The sequence below is a fragment of the Topomyia yanbarensis genome, chromosome 1, assembly GCF_030247195.1.
Source record: "Topomyia yanbarensis strain Yona2022 chromosome 1, ASM3024719v1, whole genome shotgun sequence".
NCBI lineage: Eukaryota > Metazoa > Arthropoda > Insecta > Diptera > Culicidae > Topomyia > Topomyia yanbarensis.
In genome coordinates this window covers 139,042,104-139,056,994 of record NC_080670.1, presented here as the reverse complement: position 1 = coordinate 139,056,994, position 14,891 = coordinate 139,042,104, and the positions used below count along the sequence as shown (strand labels likewise).

At 48.8% G+C, this 14,891-nt stretch overlaps 1 protein-coding gene and 1 long non-coding RNA gene across 4 annotated transcripts in view; both read left to right on the top strand.

Moving 5' to 3' along the window:
- Positions 1-14,891, top strand: part of LOC131693498 (glutathione S-transferase 1-1) — a 132,664-nt gene that overhangs the window by 12,798 nt on the left and 104,975 nt on the right. The gene's annotated exons all lie outside the window — the stretch shown is intronic.
- On the top strand, positions 4,042-5,296 carry LOC131694176 (uncharacterized). Its single transcript, XR_009306440.1, has 4 exons — positions 4,042-4,153; positions 4,217-4,305; positions 4,367-4,422; positions 4,476-5,296. It is a non-coding gene; the product is annotated as an uncharacterized LOC131694176 (long non-coding RNA).

Sequence of the window (14,891 nt, the reverse complement as noted above, 5' to 3'; positions counted from 1 at the left end):
CGAGCAACTTTGCTGAAGACATCACCCTTCTAAATTACCGTCTTTAGAAGATATTGAAATAAAAAGATGTTTGCTGACTAGCTCCGCCTAGTGGGTGATATCTAATTTTAAGAGAAAAAGTAGTAAAGAAGTAGACTCCGTTACACATGATACATGGAGGATTTTTTCCCGGGCATCCCTAACGGTGTTCGTGTGGTGAGAATGCGTGTGACCAAGCCAATTCCCTCCTACATAAGCTTCACAGTGTTAGGAAGGGACGATGCTCGCATTCAACAGACATCACTAGTCGCGTACCCAGGGCAAATTCCTACGTGTCAGTTCTGCACGAAGAAGCTGCACCTCGGAAAACCTTGCGTAGAAACTGTTAAGGAAAACTCAAATCCAACTGAAATCAGCACACAACCATATTACGCTAAACCACTAACAGCTGCAAAACGAACATCTATGGATCAAGCACTAACAACCAGCAACAACAACAACGCAACGAATGCCGATAACGAACATACTAAAACGACCCTTAAGAGTAAAACACAAACTGGAACATCCGACTGCGAGCAGCAGGAAAGTAGTACGGATGAGGACATGGACGTGAACGATAACGCGAAAGAAGGCAAACGAAATGAACCTCAACTTGCAGTGGATAACACTGGCAATATCTCGCCCCCTAGAAAAAGTATCTCAACACGCAGCAGACAGCTGCGCCTGAACTAGACCAAAAATTTAACATAGCTGTTTTTTTTTATTTATTGTAAAAAAATACAAACAATCGGCCTCGTCGAGCTACCGCATTTGGGCCTAAATAAATTTATTAATTATAAAAAAATAAAAGCCCTTTTCGTCCTCAGAAACTTTACAGAAAACATCATTTTCCTAAATTATTAAACTTTCGTGACAAAACATCACCTAACATGTACTGTAAGTAGTATTCTCCCTAGCGCCGCCTAGTGGCTGAATTCTGAAATTAACAATTCGCCAACACTCGACCCGCTGCTGAATATAGCCGAAGACACCACACTTTTAAATTATCATGATCTCGAGATATAGAATTTGGAAAAATAGTACATGCTCACTTTAATTTGATTTGCCCATAATCGCGTAGCCCTTGACCTCTTCTAGAGCATTGCCGAAAACACCATCTTTCTAAGTTATTAGACTTTTGAGATGGATCATATTCTATAATATACTTTTAGGTGGTACGCTCATTAAAGCCTCATAGTGAGCGTATCCCAAACTAATCTATCATCATCTGGTAGTCTTTGATTTCTCGAGCAACTTCACTGAAGACAGTACCCCTCTAAGAGACTATCCATAAATGACGTAGTATTTTTTGAGTGATTTTTAACACCCCCTCCCCCATCGTAGCATTTCGTCACAAACCTCTAAATACCCCCCCCCCCCTGGTAATTTCGTAGCTTGACGGTAACCCTTCCCGCCTTGTCCTCGCAAAAAAGATAGGTGGGTAATGTCTAGGACTTAACCGGAGTGTCGTGACTATTCGTTTGACTTGTAATTCAAATCGAATGATACTCAATGAAATATGTGGGAATGTTTCAACTTATTCTTTATAATAATTATGGTGGTGCTGAACAAGAACCTTTGTTGTTGGCGTCTGCGTTGATAGGGGATGCGCTGGATTCTAAGCTCGTTGAGACATTCATTCATGAAATGAACAATTTTCTTGCTTTGAAATATCAATGTTAAAATCTCTCGAAACAACCATAGGAATCTTTTTCATATAGAAATGAACACGCTTAGCGAAAAACTAGGGGCGGGTAATGTCCGGGACATAACCGTGATGATCATATTCTTAAAATTCTGCTTGTATTTCTTTCAAATGGCTAAATTTTACGCATTAAGTTCGAATCACCGGGCTCAGCGAAATTTTCCTGGGGATCCCGTTCGTTAGTATATTCAGCAAAACAATTTTATTACCGAGTTGAATACAGGTCAATAATTTCATATAATGATTTCAACAAGCAGACAATGTACATGTATGACAGGTGGGAGTGTTCTGAAGTGGTTTTAGTGGAGGTAACAACATAAAATCATGTATTGGACATTTTACAATGATTCTCCTTAACCCTGCAAAACCACGGGGTTGGCAGCAGAGGGTTAAGTTGTTTGGAAGAGATGACAGTTAATATATGATAACTAAAAATATAAAATTGTTCTATAAATTGCAAAGTTATTGCCGCGTTGACCTGAAAATTTGTCATTTCATTCATAAAGGAACAATCATTGAAATTATGTCAATTTATGCTTTGCAAGATTTGAAATAACTTCGAAGTGTGGTCACGACACCCCTGTTATGTCATATACATTACCAACCAATCTTTTCATCATTCGTTTTGGTGTAGCTTTCGCTTAGTGGCAGAGTTGCGACATTCACTGATTTTCTTGGAAGGATTTGCAAAAACCTTCGGGTTTGTAGATTAGAAAAACATTTTCTTATGATTTACTGGTAAAAGTACAGAATTAACAAGCGCAAACTTAGTACTAGTTAATAAAAGAAACTTTCTAATTAAATTCTTTTTCCATTTTGCATTCGTCCTAATAAGGACGGTTTGTAGATAACTATGTTGATACAAGACGAGAATCTTTTGAAACAATTCAAATCTTGCCGACGATTGTTTTTACTGCGTACATACATCTTTCCCCTTTCGCAGCTCACACCGAATGAGTACGCTTTGCAGCCTTCGATATTTTGGTGGCAATTTTAGTGGAAGTTACTACCGCTTTTTCCGTGACTGCGTTTCTTAGCCTTTGGCTTTTTGGCCTTCTCACCGCCAACAACGTTTTTCTTCTCTCCGGTGGTAGCCGATTTGATTGGTCGTCCGATGCAGCTTCTCACGACCACGCACGTCTGTTATGCACTGCGTCTTACACACGTCTGGCTTTGAGAAAAGCTGCGACACCTCTATTTATAGGTTTTATCATTGATGTTGATTCTCATTTAAAGTAGTTTTTGAACTATTTAAACAAATTTTATATAGCAAACAACGTATCGGTAGCAAGCGTTGAACGTTTTCCTTCCGATTTATGAAACAAGATTGGCAATCCGTTTAGTAGAAGAAAAGTTATTAAGGTTCAAAATGTAGGTAACGCTTTCGCTAATATGCACTACTATCGCTTTTTTCGCTCGTTCTCGTGGCGTGCATGAGCCTTTCCTTTCCGTCCGGCTTCTAATGGCTTAACCAAAACTAATATGCCGGCTTTCCCCCACCAACCGCTCTCGTCAAGCAACCCAATACGAATAATCATAGGAACAAACATGTAGTGGACCTATATATAAACTTTTCATTATTTTATTGTTCATTTGCTGCACCATTTTGACGGCTCTGTGCGGGATGGGCTGAAAATTTTCACTATTCCGAGTCGTTTTCGAAAGATTTTTCAAAACACTATTTTTCCGTTGATAATGAATGTCCTACATATTCCAAAATTTAATACAACATTGATACAAATATTTTCGACAAAATGCCGAAGAAATTGATTAAATTCATTCAGTACAACAAAAGATATAAGCGTTCAAAATCTTACATCATTTTTCTTTCGAAATTTTGAAAGGTAAGTCGTTAGTCACGACAAAATTTAAAAAAAACGATGTTAGATGAAACGGGTAAGATTGTCATGGCATCAGGTCAACCTCATACGCCTTAGTACAAAGGTACGCAAGGAGTGTGCAGAGTTTGAAGTCAGAAAAAGTCTATCTATCGAGCAAAATTAGAATCCAGCTTTGCTGTACAGGTATCAGAGACGGATTTCAATTGTGCTCGATAGGTAGACTTTTTTTGACTTTACTCTTTGCGCAACTGTTCTCTATCAACTGTGGTCAATGTCACACTGTGGAGTTGTGTGGAATAGACATTCTCATCACAACACGGAGGAAATATATTTTATGCTTCTGGTTGCACTGCCAAAACGAACGCTCAAGAGCGAAACATCAAACTTAACGAAACCATACAATTATGGTCGTCACTCTCGCACACAAATACTATTGAAGCAGCAAGCCGCAGCTCATCCAACCGCACAAACTGCTAACAATTATCACTTTTCGTAGTGCTTCAAAACGCTCCGCATCATAGCCACGAGATCTGCTGTCCAACACTCAGCGTAAATCAGCGTGGTTGGAAAAAATTTAATCGAAGTCAAGGTAAATTATCTTTCATTGTGCCGAGCACGACCCTCTTAACTCACGAAAATGCACTCCATGAAGAGATCGCGCACAAGCACGCGAAGGAACCAAAAGCCGCTACAAAAACGCCAGCACAAGCGTCGGTTGAGCCACCATTTTGCTACCACGAGGTGAATTATCCGGCCCAAGCAACCTCCCAATTGAACTAATGTAATTAATTCCCAACAGCAGACGCTCAAACAGAGTAACCACGACGCACGGTTCCCGAACAAGGCTCTCCACCAGAGGTAAAGCTGCCATCATAAACTCAATAATTATTCACTCATCGAAATATTTCTAGAGCCTTTTATGACGTGCTTCTGAAAAGCGTACGCCTCCATATTGCACGATCTCATCGGCGCTCCCCGGCATTACCTTGCCGGTCATCATCAATGTGCAGAGAGCCGAGCGATCCAGGCATTTAACCTCACTAGGTGCTGCAGTGCAAAAGAAGACGCAACAGTGTCGGTGAGAGAGCTTTGAACGGCAAGGCAAAGTCACTGCGGAGAAGAAGTACGTCTGCCCACGCTCACGAACTGATTGTCTGAAGATACGAGTGACGAGTTTGCTGGCATTGGGTATCAGCCGTCAGCCGATGGCGTGCTTGTGTAGAAAAACAGTGACCCGAAAAGACAGTACGTAGCAAGTGTTATCATCGTATTAAGACCGCACCACGCGGGAGTGTGAGCAGAGGGGGTGAGACAGAGGGACTCTATCGTCGACGGCGGGTCTCCGAATTGTGTGTGTGAGTTGTGGCACGGTGCACTTGCGGCAGAAGAAACGAGCGACCCGAATTAGTGTTCCATCAGCACGTTCGAAACACCGAGCGCTCAGAAGCGAGCGATCGAGTACCATCGCATCGACGATGGTGGTGAATCATCAGAGGGGCCCCTCTGCGTCACGTCGAAGTTCGTCCGCTTATAACATTAGTCACCGGAGACAGCAAGTGTGAAGCAGGAAAGTTAGATAGGGCAAGATAGAAACATGTATTTAGGACAACGGGCACAATATACAAGATGTTAACATGATTTATTTTTTTGAATGCTTATTGGCTGCCCGAGTCTCTCACTGACACTAATTGCGCTTTAGCCGGGCGAGAAGACAAAGGGAAACAGATCTCGTCCACCCAATGAGTTGAGCATGGCTTATTTTCACAGTCTATGGTGTTTACTTGATTTTCATTGTTAATTTTATTGGTTTTTCAATACAACCAGTGCCAGTATATGGACAGAGAGGAAGAAGTGTAACATCAACCCCTATTCCCCTTTTAAAAAGCTACGTAGCATGACATGACCTCTTACCCCCCTGCCGTCGCACATCATCACAAAATACAAAACTCCCCCCTCCTCCATATAATGCGTCATTTATGAATGGTCCCTAAACATTATCGTTATTGAAGCACAATATGCAGATTGTAATTAAATCAAAACAAACACCAATCAATATTCTCTGTTACACCAAGTTTAAAGTTTAGGAAACGGGTCACGGGATTTCGCACGGAATTTGGCCAGGGGAAAACCTAAAGCTCTGCCACTCTAAAAAAATACCAACAATATCAAAATAGCACCGAATGTTAAACCTTAACGTTTTACATTTCTTACAAAAGAAATGTATAGGATTCGCTCAAACTTTGAAAACTTTTTCCGAGGCCCGGAGGGCCGAGTCTCATATACCAATCGACTCAGCTCGACAAATTGAGACAATGTCTTTTTTCTTTTTTTTTGACAATGGAGAAGACCTTTACGTCCTAGCCCAGTACACGTGCTATTGGTAGGGTCCAATCTACCGCACGGGGTGCACTGGGGGCGTGTCGGGCTCGAATGGTGACGCTGCCATTAATACCGACTAAACTCCATTGGGCTCCGCCATCGTTCCTCCCAGGAACTACCTCTCGGTATTACTTCTGGGGGGATGGCTGTACTTAGTGTACTCATTCACTCTCACTCACGCGTTCATACGTCCTGTATGAGGCTTACTTGGGTGCTCTCTCTATCGCACCTTGATTCACTCTCAAACACTCCCACATGAGGCTGACTTTTGTGCTCACCTTTTTCGTTCCTTGCAAGGCTTACTTTTGTGCTCGCCCCACCCATACCATGTGAGGCTGACTTGGGGGCTCACCCTATCACCTGATTCACTCTCGATCGTGCCACTCTATTGTACCTCTGTCACTCCCCCTGGCATCCCATGTGGGACATTTTTTTTAGGCCCCACTTCTGACATACCATGCGAGGCTGACTTGTGTGCTCACCTTTTTCATTCCTTGCTAGGCTTACTTTTGTGCTAGCCTCTACCATACCATGTGAGGCTGACTTTTGTGCTCACCCTTAACATGCCGTGTGAGACTGACTTGGATGCTCACCCTATCACTCCTCTGCCACGCCATGAGGCATCGATAGCTAAGTCCCAACATACTACGCTACGACCCTCCCGTCTTGGCATGAGGCAGTCCACTTGTACGCCTATACACTCACTCTTCTGTCTTGCTTCGGGGTGGCTGGGTTTACCCCTTACGCGGTTGCCAGTCGCTGCGCCAAACCTGCCTCGGCATGAACAGACCATTCACTCCCTTTTTTGCACTTGGCCTTTTTCGCTCCAGCTAACCAATCACTAGTTAGCCGTGCCCGTCGTCTGTTGCTCGATTCGCCAGATTACCTGTAGCCTACTGGCAATCTGGATGGTAGCAGCCGAGACTGCGTTCCACTTCTCCACCGATTGACACATCCGCTGAATAAGGGTATCAGGGGTTGTGTCCCAGCCACAGACGTCAAGCATTGCTCTTCTTTCGACGTAGAACCGATGTGTTGTATGTTTTCGGCAGTTTCGTCTACACCTGGGCAGTCCGGGCAGACTGGGGCCTCCGCGTGCCCGAACCTGTGGAGGTACTGTCGGAAACAGCCATGGCCTGACAGGAATTGTGTCAGGTGGAAGTGAACTTCCCCATGGGGTCTTCCCACCCAGCTCGATATGCTAGGTATCAGCCGGTGGGTCCACCTACCTTTCGAGGAGTTGTCCCACTCACGCTGCCATCTGGCGACCGAGGTCACCCTGGTGTGCTCGCGGGCTCCCCTATTTCCACGTAGCTCGAAGCACTCCTCATCTTCCCCAATGACCAGCCCGACTGGCATCATGATCGCTATCACGCAGGATGCATCATGTGATACCGTGCGGTAGGCAGACATCACTCTGAGGCACATCACGCGGTAGGTGCTCTCCAGTTTCTGTAGGTAACTGGTTACCCTCAGTGCTCTTGACCATGACGGGCCGCCGTACCTGAGGATAGATACGGCAATGCCTGCCAGTAAACTACGTCTACTGGCGTACACCTTTGAGCTGTTGGACATCATTCTCGATAGAGCCGCACAGCAGTCGACGCTCTCTTGCATGTATAGTCGACATGGCTGCCGAAGGTCAGCTTGTCGTCTATAATGACTCCGAGAACTTCAGACTTCGCTGTGAAGTGATCGCGACTTCTCCCACATGGATAACTGCATGTTGTGCCGACTTGCGGTTGTTGACGATAACTACCTCCGTCTTATGATGAGCGAGCTCCAGGCCTCTCGCGCTCATCCATTCCTCCACCGTGCTGATCGCGTGTTCTGCGGTTAGTTCTACCTCAGGAATTGACTCCCTATAGACCTCCAAGGTTACGTCGTCGGTAAAGCCGACGATCTTGACCCCAGGAGGGAACTTCAGTCTCAGAACCCCGTCATACATGAGGTTCCATAGCACCGGGTCTAGGATCGAGCCCTGCGGGACTCCGGCGGTAATCGGAACCCTTTTCTGACCGGCATCGGTCTCGTATAGCAGTACGCGGTTCTGGAAGTAACTTTCCAGGATCCGGTACAGACCCACCGGTAGGCTAAGCCGGTGTAACGAGAGCGCGATGGCATCCCAGCTTGCGCTGTTGAATGCGTTCTTCACGTCAAGTGTCACTAACGCACAGTATCGAATACCTCGCCTTTTCCGTTGGATCGCTATCTCGGCAGTATTTATCACTGAGTTGAGAACTTCCACTATGGACTTACCCTTCCGAAAGCTAAACTGGTTGCTTGACAGACCGCCTGTACCTTCCACGTACGGGGTTAGCCTGTTGAGGATGATCCTCTCAAGCAGTTTGTCAGTCGTGCCAGCTGTGTGACGTTCACGGCTTCTTCTTATTTGCCTCACCGAAGGGACACGAAGGTCCGCCCATAGCATGTTTATTGGCTTGCTTCTTAGCGGTGCAGATAAGGCACTTGTGCGCCTTAGTGCAACCCCCCTCCTCGTCGCAGCGACGACATAGTTTGCTCCTGTCTATGTTCTTGCACTCGTAGGCTTTGTGGCCGGACTCAAGGCACCGATAGCACCTATCCACTGAAGGCGGCTGGGGTATGCTAATTGGGCATACCGACCAGCCGATCTTCAGCTTACCTTTCTCGGTTACCTTTTTGGCATCCGCCTTCAGTAGCCTGAGGTAGGCTACTTGGGTGCCAGAGGGTCCATCTCTAAATCGCACAGAGGCCCGCTCGATTGTGACGTTGCATTGTTCCTTAACGGCTGCGACGACATCTTCTGCGGTCGTGAACTCGTCCAGGTGCTTACACTGGAGAGTCATTTCCGCACCTAACGACCTGACTTGGGCGCCTTCACCTCCTCTTTTTTTTTTTTTTTTTACCTCTTTTTTTTTTTTTTTTTTTTAACAATGGAGAAGACCTTTATGTCCTAACCCAGTACACGTGCTATTGGTAGGGTCCAATCTACCGCACGGGGTGCACTGGGGGCGTGTCGGACTCAAATGGTGACCAGCCATTAATACCGACTAAACTCCATTGGGCTCCGCCATCCATCCCCAGGAACTACCTTTCGGCATTACTTCTGGGGGGATGGCCGTACTTAGCGTACGCTCTCACTCGTGCCTTACATTATCGCACACTCACTCCCATCTTGGCATGGGTAGACCATACCTTCGTCTATCATCCGCCAATTCACTCACTCTAACTCCTCGCCTGCTGCTCGGCGCTCCATGCTCTCTGCAGCCGGCAGGCAATCTGAGTGGTGGCAGTCGAAACTGCGTTCCACTTCTCTACCGCTTGGCACATCCCCTGTACAAGGGTATCAGGGGTTGTGTCCAAGCCGCAGACGCCTAGCATAGCGCCTCTTTCGACGTCGAAGCGGGGACATACGAATAGTACGTGCTCCGCAGTTTCGTCGACACCTGGGCAGTCTGGGCAGACTGGGGCCTCAGCGTGCCCAAACCTGTGGAGGTACTGTCGGAAACAGCCATGGCCTGACAGGAATTGTGTCAGATGGAAGTGAACTTCCCCATGGGGTCTTCCCACCCAGCTAGATATGTTGGGTATCAGCCGGTGGGTCCACCTACCTCTCGACGAGTTGTCCCATTCGCGTTGCCATCTGGCGACCGAGGTCACCCTGGCACGCTCACGGACTCCCCTATTGCCACGCAATTCGAAACAATCTTCGTCTTCCCGGATGACCAGCCCGACTGGCATCATACCCGCTATCACGCAGGATGCATCATGTGATACCGTGCGGTAGGCAGATATCACTCTGAGACACATCAAGCGATAGGTGCTCTCCAATTTGCGACGGTAACTGGTTACTCCCAGTGCCCTCGCCCAGGACGGTCCACCGTACCTAAGAATAGATACGGCGACACCGGCCAATAGCCTGCGTCTACTGGCGCACACCTTGGAGCTGTTGGACATCATCCTCGATAATGCCGCAACAGCCACCGAAGCCTTCTTGCACGCATAGTCGACATGACTGCCGAAGGTCAGCTTGTCGTCTATGATGGCCCCGAGAATCTTCAGACTCCGCTTAGAAGTTATCTCAACTTCTCCCGCTTGGATAACTGCTTGTTGTGCCGACTTGCGGTTATTGACAACAACCACCTCCGTCTTGTGATGGGCGAGCTCTAGGCCTCTCGCGCTCATCCATTCCGCCACTATGCTTATCGCGTGTGTCGCCGTTAGTTCTACCTCTGAGATTGACTCCCCGTAGACCGCCAGGGTGACATCGTCGGCGAAACCGACGATTTTCACGCCCGGAGGGAACTTTAGTCTCAGAACCCCGTCATACATAAGGTTCCATAGTACCGGGCCCAGGATTGAACCTTGCGGAACTCCTGCGGTAATAAGAACACTTTGCTGACCGGCATCGGTCTCGTATAATAGTACACGGTTCTGGAAGTAGCTTTCCAAGATCCGGTACAGGCCCACCGGCAGGCCAAGCCGGTGTAACGAGAGCGCGATGGCATCCCAGCTTGCGCTGTTGAATGCGTTCTTCACGTCAAGTGTCACTAACGCGCAATATCGAATGCCCCGCCTCTTCCGTTGGATCGCTATCTCGGCAGTCCTTACCACTGAGTTGATAGCGTCCACCGTGGACTTTCCCTTTCGAAAACCGAACTGATTACTTGACAGGCCGTCCATACCTTCTGCGTATGGAGTTAGCCTGTTGAGGATAATCCTCTCAAGCAATTTGCCCGTCGTGTCAATCAGACAGATTGGTCTGTACGCCGATGGGTCGCCAGGTGGCTTCCCGGCCTTCGGCAACAGTACCAGCTTCTGCCTTTTCCATCTATCCGGAAAACGGCACTCGTCAAGGCATCTCTGCATAGCCAACCTGAACATGTTCGGGTTCGCCATGATTGCTGACTTGAGAGCGCTGTTTGGAACTCCATCAGGCCCTGGAGCTTTATTCACCGCTAGAGAATTAGCAACTGCAAGTAGCTCTTCGTTCGTCACCGGGGCCACCATGTCGTCCGTACCCGCCGTGCCTTGCGGCGCTGGGGGCCAGGGACTTATGGTTCGGGACGGGAAGAGTACTTCGATAATTCTCGCCAACCGTTCTGGCGACCGTTCAGGAGGTGAGGAGCCCCCTTTGGTCTTTGCCATCACGATCCTGTAGGCATCGCCCCACGGATTCACGTTGGCCTCCTCGCACAATTTGTCAAAACACGCTCTCTTGCTGCGCTTGATGGCCTTGTTAAGGGCCGATTTCGCAGCACGAAACACTTCACGTCGTTCCACTCTACCCTCCTCAGTGCGGGCTCGCTGCATCCTACGTCTAGCTTGTAGGCAAGCTGACCGTAGGGCTGCGATCTCAGCACTCCACCAATATACCGAGCGTCTGCCATTTCTTGGCAGGGTCTTCCTCGGCATAGTGGCGTCGCACGCGCGTGATAGAACAGCTACCAGCGCATCCCCGCTTAGACTGTCGGTGTTGGCCTCCAGTCCCAGGGCCGCGGTGAAAACTTCGCTGTCGAAGTGATTGGTCTTCCACCCGCGTACCTGACAGGGATTACCCGCCCTAGAATGCTGCACACCAAAGTTGATCTTGAAGCGTATTGCTAGGTGATCACTATGGGTGTAGCCTTCGTCTACCCTCCAGTCCATGTCTGGGATCAGACTTGGACTGGCAAACGTTACGTCAATCCACGACTCGACCCCATTCCTACGGAATGTGCTAGCGGAACCATCATTGACTAGCACTGCGTCGAGTTTCGCAAGCGCCTCCAGAAGCGCTTGGCCCCTACCATTTGTATAGCGGCTGCCCCACTCCACCGCCTAAGCGTCGAAGTCACCCGCTACGACAAACGGCTTTCTTCCCACCATGTCAGACGAGAGCCTATCGATCATCTGGTTGAACTGTTCTATTGGCCACATAGGTGGGGCATAGCAGCTACAATAGAACACACCATTGATCTTGGCAATCGCGACACCCTCCGCAGAGGACTGTACTACCTCCTGGACCGGGAACCGACCCGTTGCACAGATTGCCGCCATTCCAGACCCGTCCGCCACCCAGTTGCCGTTGTCGGCAGGGACGTTGTACGGGTCGGATAGGAGGACGACATCTGTCCCCGACTCCAATACCGACTGCCACAGTAACTGCTGAGCAGGTGCGCAGTGGTTAAGATTCAGCTGTGTGACGATTGCCATTACTTCCTCTTTCCCGCCTCCCCGAAGGGACAAGCAGGTCCGCCGATAACATGGTTGCGGCCCTGCTTCTTGCTAGCGCAGATGAGACACTTGGGTGCCCTCTCGCATTTCAGCGCCTTGTGTCCCTCCTCGCCGCAGCGACGACACAACTTGCTCCTGTCTGGGCCCTTACAGTCGTATGACTTGTGGCCTGGCTCCAGACATTTGAAACATCGGTCCACTGAAGGCGGCTGGAGTATGCTAACTGGGCATACTGACCATCCGATCTTCAACTTCCCTTTGTCGGTTACTTTCTTGGCTTCCGCGGCCGGTAACTTGAAGTAAGCTACCTGCGTGCCAAGCAACCGCTCCCTGATAGTACAGAGTTCTGATCGATCTCGACGCCGCACTGCTGCTTAACGGCCGAGACGACGTCCTCTGCGTTTGTGATCTCGTCCAGTTGCTTACACTGGAGAGTCACTTCCGCTCCCAACGACCTCACCTGAGCGCCGTTTCCCAAGACCTCTTGGGCCAACCTCCTATACGTTGCTCCATTGGATTGTGATCCACGCTTCAGCACCAAGATCATTTCGCCATCTTTGGTGCGTCTGACGCTTCGCACATCCTGTCCTAAATTCGAGAGGCTTTCGGCCGCCCGCATCGATTTTAGGACATCCGCATAGCTGCCCCCGTTGGTTTTCACCAACAGGGCCTCTCCTCTATCCCTCGCCTTCTTCTTAGCGGGTCGAGGTGCGTTGGACTTCCGCTCCCTGCTAACCACCTGCCATTCGCCATCTTGTACCGATGGCGCCGGCAGGCTGGTGCCAGGTCGCTCCGCAGTGCGCGCCCGATTGGCGGCTTTCGCCTTTTTAGGCTGGGAAGTCGCCTTCTCGGGACGCCGCCCTGCGGGATCCTTCGCACCCGGATCCGCACCACCCAAGCGACGTTTGGCCACCAAGGACCTCTTGGGCCAAGGGTTTGTACACCGCACTAGATTGTGCGCCTCGCTTCAGAACCAGAAGCATTTCTCCCGGGTTGGTGCGTCTCACGCTACGCACATCTTGCCCAAGGGCCGAAAGGCTTTCGGCCGCCTTCATCGACTTTAGGACATCGGCGTATTTGTCCTTGTCGGTTTTTGACCACAAGCCCTCGCCTCTGCCCTTGGCCTTCTTCGCGGTACCTCCGATGTCGGTGCCGGCTTCTTCCTGGTGACCAGCGTCCAGGGGTTAACGCCCCCCTGCCCCGGTCGCGCCGGGTTGCTGGTACCAACGCTCTGTTCAGCGAGGTCACTCTCGCCCTCGCTTACCTCGGCCAGACGGCGTTTGGCCTTAACGGTTGCACGCCGTATGGTGTCGGTTTTTGCACCCTCGCCTGGCGACTTCCTAGGGCGCTTTGCGTTCGACGCCGTCTTACGATTGCCCTTGCCCTTGCTTTTTCCCTTCGAGGGGAACTCGGCCGCCGCTTCGAGCGTCGTGGCTGCTCCATAGAAGGTGAAGGTCACTGTCTGAGTGCCTGTATCGACCTTCCCTCTTCCCTCCCTCTTGGAGGCCACTGTCTGGGTTTCTCTGTCGGACTTCTCCCGACATTCCACCCTCTTGGTACAAGCCTTCTGTTTCTGTCTTGCGACACGAACAGTTTTCCGGAGCTCCAGGAGACTCTGCTTTAACTCCTTGCTTATGTTTTGCTTTGCGCTAGTCAACTCGATTATTGAATCGAGCTGCTCTACCACCTTGCGCATCGCGGATAGTGACCCGTCCAGTTCGTTGATAGGGTTATTTCCTACCACTACTGGGGGGTCACTGGTGCTATCAGATGCAGCACTCGTCGCTCCACTACTCTCCCCACGGGGGGGAGACCTCGCCAAACCACCTCTAGCAAAGGGGTTTGGCACCTCCGTTTGTTTATTATAGTTTTTGTTTTTGTTCTCCATATCAGTTCCCACGAGTAGCGCGAGAATAAATGTCCGCCACGCCAGAGGTCCGCATTAGCGTGGTAAGGGACGCTTACTGTGGGGGTTGCCCAGGTACCCCACAGGCTCCGTTAACGATCGAGCATCTTTTTTTTTATTTCGATTATAGAGGTTTTAACCTTAAGGTCATTCGCCTCTTCGGGTTAGAAAAATCTCTTATGAAAAATTTCTAACCCTATGTGAGGGGTCGGGACTCGAACCCAGGTGCGCTGCGTACAAGGCAATCGATTTACCTACTACGCTACGCCCACCCCTGATCGAGCATCTTTTTCACCCCCTCGATCACTCATCCCTCGGCACGGGTCGCTTCACACTTTGGAATTGGGGTTATGACCTATCTTGCTTTACGTGGTGACCGCGGCCCAGATCATCACAACCATCCTCCTTTACCAGGGCTTTGGACCTGTAGCTCTGGTTCTCAATAGTTCCATGGACGTATATTATTACAGACATGCTACTATTGAGATCTATCATTCGCTAGCGGAGGTAAAAATACCTTTCTAACAAGCTGTAGATTGTCAAAATCCGTGAACGAGCGGCGGAGATATTAAACATTTTGTATTTTTAGTCCTCGCTTACTAATTTCCACTAACTAAAAATGAGATTGTTTCATACAGAGTATTGCTTTACTGGTGTTTTAGGGGCAAAATACATCTACATGATTCAAGGAATTCGATGTTGAGAACATTTTGTGAATTACCATTATAATAAATGAACTATTCTCAAAAATCAATATATAAGTTCACTTAAAAACTAAATAATGTGTTGATAAAGAAACGGTGAGTTCTAGTATTTATCCCTTGGATTAGGCATTGTGTTCAAT